Source organism: Apteryx rowi, unplaced genomic scaffold (assembly GCF_003343035.1).
Source record: "Apteryx rowi isolate R43461 unplaced genomic scaffold, aptRow1 scaffold_4, whole genome shotgun sequence".
NCBI classification, from domain to species: Eukaryota; Metazoa; Chordata; class Aves; order Apterygiformes; family Apterygidae; genus Apteryx; species Apteryx rowi.
Window position 1 is genome coordinate 460,643 of NW_020450529.1, and position 10,740 is coordinate 471,382.

Below are 10,740 nucleotides of genomic sequence, written 5' to 3' on the forward strand. Positions count from 1 at the left end.
AGAGGTGCGCAGCCTGAGCGCGAGCTCTGCTCTGCGTGCGACGGCTCGCTCGCATCGGCAGCGCAGGAGCTCTGCACACAGCGATGCTTGTTTTGGCAAAGGCGCTCTGTTTATACAGCAAGTGCCCAGAGCCCTCCCAGCCTCGCAGATGCATGGAGCGGAGTAGGCAGTGCGGGAGGCTGTCCGAGCAGTACCTAGCACTGGGGCGAGGGCTGCAGATGGCCATGCGGCGATGTTTATGTGGTGCTGCTGTACCTGCGTGTGCTGCGAGAAGGACTTCTGTGAGCCTGTGAAGGTGAGGAGATCGTGCAGCACCGTTAGAACTGCGTCAGTTCATCTTACTTGGCTGTTTTATTTCAGTCGCCGGTAGCGCTTGACCTCATTTTATAGCATTAATCTTGGAAATGCGGCATTCTCCTCCAGGCGCTGCTGTGGCTGTGGTCATTGTTACACAGCTTTTCTTCACTTTGGAAGGTGGGAAGTATGAAAAGGGCTCCTGTCTGAGTGAGTGTTGCAATTTATACAGGATCAAATGTGGTGGTGGTGTTTTAGGTGTTGTTGTTGTTGTTGTTTTGGGGTTTGGTTTGTATAATACAATGAAGGATCAAAGAAGGGCTAGTAAAAGCAGCCCCAGTGTTGGAGAGAAATATTTGGATCAGTAGCTTTTTAAATGTGAGCTCTTGTTTTGCTATTTCAGCTGTGCAAAGTATATTTCTAGGAAGAAGTAAACAAACTGCAGAATCATATTTTGCTCCAGATGAAAAAAAGAGTAAGAGCATACATCTTCCTATGGAGTCGGTGACCTTCAGAAATGAATAAGTAGTTTTCTTTGGTTTGTTAGCAATGTAGCTAGGCATCGCCCTTTTGCAAGTCTGTGTTAACAGTAAGCTGTATTTCCCCACATTCATTAAATATTGAAGAGAGACAATAAGGCTTTGAGATGTGTTCTTGTATGCAAAATAGGAGATATTTCTCTTCAAGTTCTTGCAATTGGGTGTCCAGTGCACTGTGACTCCAATGTTCAGAGAAAAAAAGAAATACAGGATCCAGACATTTGCTTTTGCCATAGAGGGATGTTTGTCTAGGGTATGTTATCATCTGCAGAAGATATGGGTGAGAAATTGCATAGTGTTACTGTCATGTTTGAAGCACTTATGTCTAATCAAATTTATTTAATAGACTCATCATTTTTCTTTGGGCAAATCTGGATCTCCTGTCCTGGGAGGTGTGCTTTCACTCACTGCATTCATCAGTCTCCATAATAAAAGTGACACGCAGGTGGTTCTTGGGAACAGCTCTGTTAGAAATGGAGAGCTGAAGTGGTGCAGACAGCAGTGAAAGGAGAGAACAGTAAGAAAGAGGGATTTTTATTTACATTCCACAATCCAGTTTGATACATCTACATACATTGCATCTTGGCATGTGTAACATCAGGTTAATACATCAGCTCCTAAGAGATGAAAAGAGAAATGTTGAGAATGTATAGCATGCTCTGTGCTCTCTAAGTTAGATATGGGCAGTTTTGCCACAAGCATAGTTTTAGAAGCTTTTTGCATTGTATTATAAAGATGCTGCTGTGACCAATTCCTCCTGCAGTGTCAGCAGTAAGATTTGTCTGTAGATGGAGTTCCAGATCAAACTTTTTGTTGTTGCAAGAAGACTGAAAACAATATATTGACTTCAATATTTAGTTCATACAGTGTTCGCTATGAATTTCTAGACAGGTACAGTGTTCCCTTACTCTGGCTATTCCTCATCCCTTGAATCCAGCTTTTTCTTGGTTGCCTCATTACTTACAATTTTCTTCTTCCACGTTTCTGAAGGCACATGGGCCACGCAGGTGCAGGTCAGTGGGGGCCAGCTTGTCCTTTGCGCTGTCGTGACTACCCTTGCCTGCATTAGTCCTCGGTTGTCCTTAGCAAGCGGAGTTAAATCTTCCCTTTGCCACTTTGAGCAATCTTATGATTCTAGCTGGTGCTAACATAGGAGCACCCTGCAACATTTAGAGCTAAACAGCAAACTAGAGCTAAAACTACATCCAAACAGGAAATGAATCTCTGGGGCCAACTCTATTGCACTGCTTTCTGGCAAATGTAGTATTAGCTGATGCCCTCAGAGTATGTTGTATTAGAAAGGCTTTAAATGAGGGAACAATATCTCAAGAAATGATGTATAGGAGTGGCAAAGAAATATGTTCACAGGAAACATGAATCCTACTGTTTTGAAATATTTATCTTTTAGTATAAACTGTTGATTACATTAACTCTGAAATAGTGTTTCAGGATGGATTTTGGTTACAGTTGTACTCTGTGAAAGACTTGCAAAAAATATTATTCCTAAAAATAAATAAAAGGAAGCATAGAAATGTGGTTGAGCTCATATACGTGAGCCCTTTAAACTACGTGGAGATGTTAAATTTCAGCGGAGAAAAATCTTCTGAAAAAGGAAGGGAATCTTTCCTTTCAAGCGTGGTTATCTGTGCAGAGTGATCATATAGAAACATTCTTGTGAAGGTGAATATTTGTTCTCTCAGATTCCAGATCTAGTTTGCTCAGTCACTTTGCAAGTCAAATTTAACTTGCTATCTGAAAATTAAACTCTCTTCTTTACTAATGAATATGTAAGATGAAATAATAATCTTATTTATCAGATAGCAGCTTGAAGCATGATGAAGATGAACTGTACTCTCTGGGAAGTGTTAACGATCTTTTTTTCTGTAAGTTAATTAGATGCGATTTGGACATACTGGGGAAACCAGAACGAGTAAAAAACCCTGTTACTTTACACAGTCACTTTCTGAAAAAACCTTGTATAAACCTGTTTCCAGATCCACCCTCTCCTCGCAGTCCCTGTACTTAAATTTTGTTCAGCTTTACCTCACTTCCTATCCTTATTATTGTAATTTCTGGCCTGATTGGCAATCCTCCCTGATTAAAAATCTGCAGCTGCTAAAATAAGCATCCATGAGTGTACTCTGGCCATATCTTTTACTCTGTCATCCTCTTTCACCTCAAAATCAGGTTCCTGCAGACCCTTGCATATAATTCACTTCCTTCCTGTTTTTCCATTCTGATTATTTGATTCGTTCCCTTGGATGTGCCTTGCATTACTGCAATGTGCTAGCATTACTGTGGCGTTCATTCAACTTGCACAGCTGATTTTCTTCTTGACTACTCTGTAGCTTTGGAGAACCATTACTGGATTGGACCACTAAGCCTTACTCTTTTGCATTCAAGGTCTTTTCTTAGACTTTCAGAAGCAGTGTGTTTGAGACCAAGAAGGTAAGGTCTTTGGAAATAACTAGATTTTAAAAAGAATTAAAAGATCCATAGACATTATCTTCAGGGACATATTCTGCTATGTTACGTCATATTCCCTTCTTCCTTTAGGGTGTAAATACTCGAGGGCAGAGTTGATACCTGATCCTGTGTGTCTCCATCTTGTTTGAGGGTACATCTTATATTTTTTTGTCTCAACCCACTCACTCCTGACTGGACAGTCAGGGATGCATGTGCATTAACTACAGCTGGGAAAGCTGTAAGTCAATTTTGTAGCTTCAGTTTCCTCTTAACCAGTTAATAAGTGATAGCATTTGCTTCCTGAGATGCACAGGGCCCCAGGCAGGTAGATTCAAAAAGTGGGAAAATCTAGAATCAAGCTCTCTAAGGACTGGAAATGCTATGCTCCAGGGAATACCCACAATCAATAATTTAATTACTATACTAATAGAGATTTTGTGAAGTTTCACTGTGGAATGAGTTAAATTGGCTGTGACAGACACCACACACAGTTGCTTCTGATACAGCAAGCAAAGTGTCACACAGCAGCAGCTGCCTTCAACAGTCTCTCCCTCCCCTCCAGCAGTTTGTAAAGTTGAATTATTGGTCCCCTTCTGGGATTTTTGCAGTTGGCAAATACAAGGGAAGTGCAACTGGTTGCTTTATAGCTAAACTATTCCTACCACTTAAACCAGCAAGTGAAGTCATGTCTTCATTTCATATTGAAGTAGGTGACGAGCCCATGGGAGAGCCACGCTGCGGCTGGCTTTGCCAGATGCAAAGCTGTAGGATCAGTGTCCGTGCCATAGCTCAGTGCCTCAGGCCATGGCTTGATGTACGTTTCTTTTGGCACCAGAGCCAACTCAAGCAGCCCCTGATCATTTTTTTCCTCCTGCAGTGTTCCTGCAGTCCTGCTGGTATGCTGCTTGTGGAGCCTTATCGTAAACCAGGTGTGGGAGCTTATTGAGAATAAAAATATCTCCAAGTTCTGTATTTCTGAGTTATTCTTAACACGGATCAGTGCCCAGGTTAGTTCACCACTCAGCCCCACAAGCAGTTTTTCTTTCTGTTCCCGGGTTGTGCCAGTACAAAGTTGAGCAAGGAGCCGCTTAACTTGGCACTGCCACTGAAAGAAGTGAACATTAAATCATGCTCAAGTCTCGAGCATATTGAAAAACGTTGCTCTATTGCCCAGTAGCCCTTCTGTCCCTTGTTATTTATCTGCCATCTCTTCCCCTTTCTGCAGAGTGAGGATGTTGCTGGCCATGCAGGAATGTTGAGAAATGCCTGGCTTGCTTTTGCTTGGGACACGTAACATGCCAGCACAAACGTTTTAGTAATCATCACTTAGGGTTGTTTAATTTCTATGAGTAAGTTGCAAAGACATTTCCTCTTGGTGTTACCAGTGTTGGTGCCTCGCCCTAGCTGTTATCTTAGGCAGGCAAAAGAATTGTATTGGAAGTAATTTTTTCAGGGTCATTTTTCATTTTTGTTTTCTCATTGTGTTTTTTTCATAGCAAGGATGATCTTCCCACCGTCTTGAGGGTTAATTACCCACAGGCAAAGCTTGTTTGTCTCTTTTAGAAGCCCCAGTTAAAATCTGTCTGACTAGCTGCAGTATTAAAAGTACCCAGCAATACTTTCTTGGGCTGTCCATCTGTTCATATGTTTTATTTGGCCGGTTTTGCTTTTGATCTGGATTTAGGAGTGTAATAGGGACTGCCCAAAACAGTTGCTGGGCAGTGATGACCAGCAGGTTTCTGCGGGTCAGGGGAGTGGAGCTTGTTAACATGCAAAGCTGCTATAGCTTCTGATGGTTCAATCGGGCAATAAAATTGTGCAGGATAACTGTGCAGAGGGTGTCACGAGGAATCACACTGGACCTGTTCTCTATTTTTATTTTGTATTCCTTTTGGCAGTAAAGCCAAGGCAGACGCTCCTCTGACCTACGTTACTTAGTGGAGGAGCACATATGCTGCTCTGGGCATTCGCTGAGGGAAGGTAGAAGGCGACAATCTCTCTCCAGTCCTCCGCACCTGAATGCACTATTGTGTTTTTAGGAGTGGCTCAGTGCAGCAGTATTTGGATCATTGGTGAATGAACAGAGATCTTCTCCCTTACATCTGCTATTGTATCTGGATTATGAGGCCTTTGGGGCACAGGATTTGCACTGATATAAATGTGCATTTTGAAATGAATAGAGAACCAAAGGTAATATCAAATATATGGCAGTGTTGTACCAGACAGACTAAAAGGGTTATAGGTCGAAGTTTTTATCTTTATTCATGTACCTACAAATGTAATACTCTTCAAGAAGCAAAGTATATTTAAAAAAAAGCAATCTAAACTGTAGGTCATGAATAGCTTATTATACTACCAAATTATAGGCAGAGCATTTTGTATAATTTTCTTTTGCTTACTTTGGGACCCACAGTTATTTTTGCAAAATACTATTTTTTTATCATATCCAGTAAGGGCATTAGGTACTATCCATTCATGTGACAGTAGGGTTGCTAAAATCTTGCTTCAGACATTGTTTAAAGAATCATGTGCTGGAGGTTTCATGCTGGGTGATGACTTCTGTCTGTTGATTACCAATTACATTTAATTATACATGTTGACCTCATAGTAATTCCTGATGTTTAAATATCTCCTTGCTGTACCGCACAAGTATTCTGTGCATGGCTCCATATGAACATGTGCAGTTAGATGATTTAATGCAGATACGTGGTCATATGGAGGTCATTTCTGCATTGTGCAAATACTGAAGTAGAGGGAAATGAGGAAAAACACAGGGGCAAATGAGAAATTATGGTGTAATTACCTGAAATGAATTTAATACAAGACACTGAGGTTAACACCTCTGTCCCTGCAGCCAGGGTTGTGATTTTTCTACAGCCATAGGTTGTCAGGCTTTCAGTTTCATACCTCTTTTGAAAGACGGCTCTTCTTGAAGTGCAGGACTCCTGGAACTAATTTTGGGTTCAATACTAATTCAGTGGAAACTGTAGCCCCCCACTCAAAAGACTGATTCTACTTTGTCTGACCCGTGCTTTGCTGAACAGATGTTTGTCTACTACTCTTTAAGTCACTTCTGCATTAAAGCTATGTAAGCTATTCTCCTTAAGCCTCATCAAAATAAGAAATATTAGCTAGAAAAGGTTGGGATGGAAACAAGAAAATTAAAGATAAATGTGAGAATCATGCATTGTAAGTAATCTCAGGCCCCTCCTCTACAGGTATCTTCCTACTCACAGAATTTCTTGAATAGAAGGAGCTTTTTCCTGAACAGTACCAAGATGTACTTTTTCTAAGTTTTCTACTTAGTGCAGTTTGTCATCTTTCTGCTCTTGGAAGGAAAAAAATATACAGTATTCTGCATGTACAGATGTACAGGAGTAAGTCCATTGAAAACATGAGAATTTACCAAGGTCCATTCATGGCTATGGTTTATAGCAGTCACACTTAAAAAAATCTCCTTTTCTTTGGCATGTGGCTTCTCCATCAGCAGCAGACCATGATCAACCTTAGCGCAGAAGGGAGTACCTTACAGCAGTGCATGCCTAGCACTGCAGAAGCGCCTCTGGCCAAACCTGATCCAAATGCAAGAGAAAATGTCCTCCAGGAACAGAAATGGTAATTCCCCTCAGCAGACATGACTGACCCTTTCATGCGAGGCCACACCGAAACTGGGTGCTGTAGGATCGTAGATCCATCTGACTTTCAGAAAGTGTTGTGTATTAAAAAAATCTGGAGTTCCTACCTCTTCTTTCTTTCAGTTTTGCTGAAAAACAGTCATCAGTGGTTTCTTGTTTCTAAAGTTACTTTTAAATTACTTTTAAGTAGCGATGGAATGGCTTAGCCTGTTGGACAGTAGGTGTCTGCTAATATCAGTTTCACTGGTTTGCGTCAGGTACTGGATTATTTTTAGTACTACATCTTGGCATTTCTGTGTGTAGTTGCACCATGTTTACAGGAATGGGAATCACAAAGTATCTGTTCCTTTTGTTGAAGTGTTTTTAAAAGCTCAATAGAACTAGCAATAACAACAACAAAAGGAGCCTGCTGGTATAAAACTTTCTCCTAGAGACATCTGAACTTCTAATTCTTTGTAAAATACAACTGTATGTTTTGTGCGGGAGGCTGGATCAATTTTAACACTAAAGTAAAATATTTTCCAAAAGAGTTTTGATCCTATTTTTATAGTAGTACTGTCCCTTTTCAGAACTTTTTTTTGTTCTCTGTAAAGGTTTTAAGAGCTTTTATTTTTCACTTTTATTTGTTTACTTGCATGAATTTGTCCGTGGGTTTTTGCTTTGCTTTTTTCCCCAAAGCTCACCTTTTTGGCACTCAAAATTTCATATAAAGGTGCCTTAAAATAATCTGTCAGGGTGGAGCTCAGAGCCACTGCTCAGCAGATTAGGGCAGGAAGCGAATAATTCTGTATCCGGCTGAAACTGTAAAGAGACTTGGGAGAGGCAGAAGGCGATTATCTGCATCGAACGCTTAGTTCCTAGCTTTGATGGATACGGGGCGAGTTCTGGGAAGTCGCGGCCAGGCAGTCAGGACTGGCTCTGCAGCCCAGCTCAGGGGCGCCCTTGGAATGCCGCCCTGGCCCCTTGCGCCCGCTCCCGGGAGGAGCGCGGGCGCTGCAGAGCTCTCCTCGGCCTCTCCTCGGCCAGACCGGCCGCCTCCGGCACCCCGCGGAGCCTGGGCCCGCTGCGCGCCCGCAGACCTGCTTCCCTCCCCTCCAGCTTTTCTTCTCCGTAAGGCGATAACTGCAGGTCTCGCTGTACTAACGAGCTCGCTGTCTCGTGTCCGTCGGTGGGGACCGCCAGTCTCTGCGCTCGCTCCCGCGTGCCTGGGGCAAGGAGACCGTCGTCTCCCCGACGTGAAGCTTTTCGCCGCGACCTTCTTGGTCGTTCCCACTCCCGTGGCAGGGAGCAGCCGGCTCTGTCTGCCCACCTGCAGCACAGCACGCCCGGCGCTGTCGTCCGCCCGCTAATGACGCTGTGACAAGGAGTGTTTGCAAACAGGAAATCTAAAACTGGCGACTTTTGTGAGTCCCCTAGATTGTTCTGATGACATCATTGTGCTGCCTTCAGTACGGTGGGCAAAAAAAAACCCAACTTCTCTTCCTGAATTTTTTAGTGATTAGTTTTCATTACCGCTTATAGAGAGTGCCCAATCACTGGGAAATACGATTAATCCAGTCACCTTAGTAACTGATTATCCCCTTCCCAAGCTCCTCGCCATGGCTGTCATTCTCAGTTCCCCTTTCTCACCTTGCCCTATACATTTTTAATCCAAGTAACATGACACTTTGCAATCACATTTTTAAAGCTCCAGATAAGGGAGGAGGAAAGGGGAGCTGAGAGACCTCCTAAAACTAGACTTGTTCTGAGTTCTGCTGTTGTTTGCTTAATCCAGCTGCCCTGCTCATTTAAAAAAAAAAAAAATCTTATTTGTGAATGGCTTTTTAATATGTATGTTTACCAAAGTAGTTTTTAGAGAAGGTGAAAGACATTTAAACGAATACTTCTGCTTATATAGTCTTCAGCAAAACCAAAAGGCTTAGGTTCTTAATGGGCTTTGTATTGCAAAATAGATACATTAAAAAAAAACAAAACTTTACTAGACAGTTAAAAAAAACCAAAAAAAACTGACAGTTTTGTAAGTGTTAGTAATTTGACAACAAGCAAAACTCATTAGGGCATCCAAAGATGTTGGAGAGGACAAAGAAGTAAGATCCTCACATGATGCCATCTGATTCATGGGAGAATGCCAGAGCAGTTTTCAGCATACCTCCTGGTAGGAGGTCAATGCGGGTCTGTTTAGACTGACTCAATATGCTGGAAAATTGTATTGCAAGAGAGATTTGACTAATTGAAATGTAATTCCTATTTTTATACACACATTGAGCATTGCATTTATATTTCATTTATCAGCATCTCTTTGGGACAGATTGCCAGTCATCTTAAATCAATAATATGTCACCAGCATTTCCCAGTGTTCTGAGGGACCCAGGTTGTGCTGAGTCTTTCCTTTCTAAGGCCTTGTCAATATAGAGAAAATACTTAAATTATGCTAGTTTCTGTTCCAGAATAGCACTCTGGACAGTCATTCGCTTTTTAATTGGAAAAAACCCTTCATGTCATTCCAGAATAATGTCCACACAGCTGCTAATTCTAAATTAATTATCCCAAGATGGCTTATTCTGCTATAGCTGTTCTGGTTTACTTTCTCTCACAGATACTGGAAAATAACCTGGGGAGATCTGTTGAAGGCGATTGACTTTAAAAGGGGAAAAGAGGAAGCAAACCTCTCTCTTCGTATTTCACTGTTAGGTTCCACAAAATTTTTCTCTCACAAAACTCAACTGATGTGTAAGAGAAGTGTCCATTAGTGTAATTTATGGTAATCATCTCTCCTGCCCAATTAAACCCAACTTGCAGTAAATTAAGCCCATAGAAACTTTTTTTTTTTCCCCAAAGTAATGTCAAAGTCCCGTTTTGTTCCACTACACTGAAATGTGCAAATTTCATCTGGGAGCGAAGCTGTGCTGTGGAAGAGCTCAGAGCCCAGCAGGGTCGGCCCTTCTGCCTGGCTCTGGGGCATGGGGCCGGTCCCGCTCACGCTCACCCCTGCCTCCATCAGGTGCAAAAGTACTTATTTAGGAAAAAAAATTCAGTTATTTCACATTACTTTCTGAAAAATTTACAATCAGATCGTGGAGTCTTTCTATTTTTTCATGTACCATTAATACTAAAACTTCCTTCTCCTTTAGTAAGATATAAATCTTTACAAATGGATCGATAGAGTGTGTTTTGAGAAGCCACCTTGTTTTGTAAGGCGATTAAGAGAAACGGTAAGATGTGATCAGCGTGCTGAACAGAAAAGAGTGTAGACGCTGTGCTGTGCCATGGATTACGCCAGGCTGGGGAGCTGCAGGTGGGGCTGTGCGTTGCTGCACATGAAGGAGCTGTTGACGGGGAGCTGAGCACCGGCGCGGGGGGACTCACTCGGCTGACGCTCCGTAGCTCGGGCATGCCCTGTGACCGCAGCATCTTTGTTCCCTTCCAGACCAGGCGAAGGGATCGGATCTCTGGCAATCCTAGGAAAATCTTAATGAAATCACAAATTCCAAGAAGCAATATCCTACTGATTGTGTATGAGTCTCAAATATGCATATCCCTGGCTCTCCACGATAGAATATTCTCCAGACAGTACTAGTGTCAGTTTATTGCCAGTCCCACCGATGAATACGAATTCTCAGCGCTGTTTTTCCGTTAATCAGGGAAAAGAAAAGCAACCATCCTCCTCCAGCTTTAGGGAAACCATGGGAAGACTCGGTGCCTCCCGCTGTGGAGCTGCGGAGCCCGGACGGGCCGGTGCGTTTTCCTGCCCTCCCCTTCAGGAGCGGGAGCAGCGCCGCGGCCTCCCCGGCCGCGCTGCGCCCCGC

General features: G+C 42.6%; 1 protein-coding gene across 11 annotated transcripts in view; it reads left to right on the forward strand.

Annotated features, from left to right (window-relative positions):
- TMCC1 (transmembrane and coiled-coil domain family 1) overlaps positions 1-10,740 on the forward strand; it is a 122,759-nt gene that overhangs the window by 95,716 nt on the left and 16,303 nt on the right. The window lies entirely within an intron of this gene.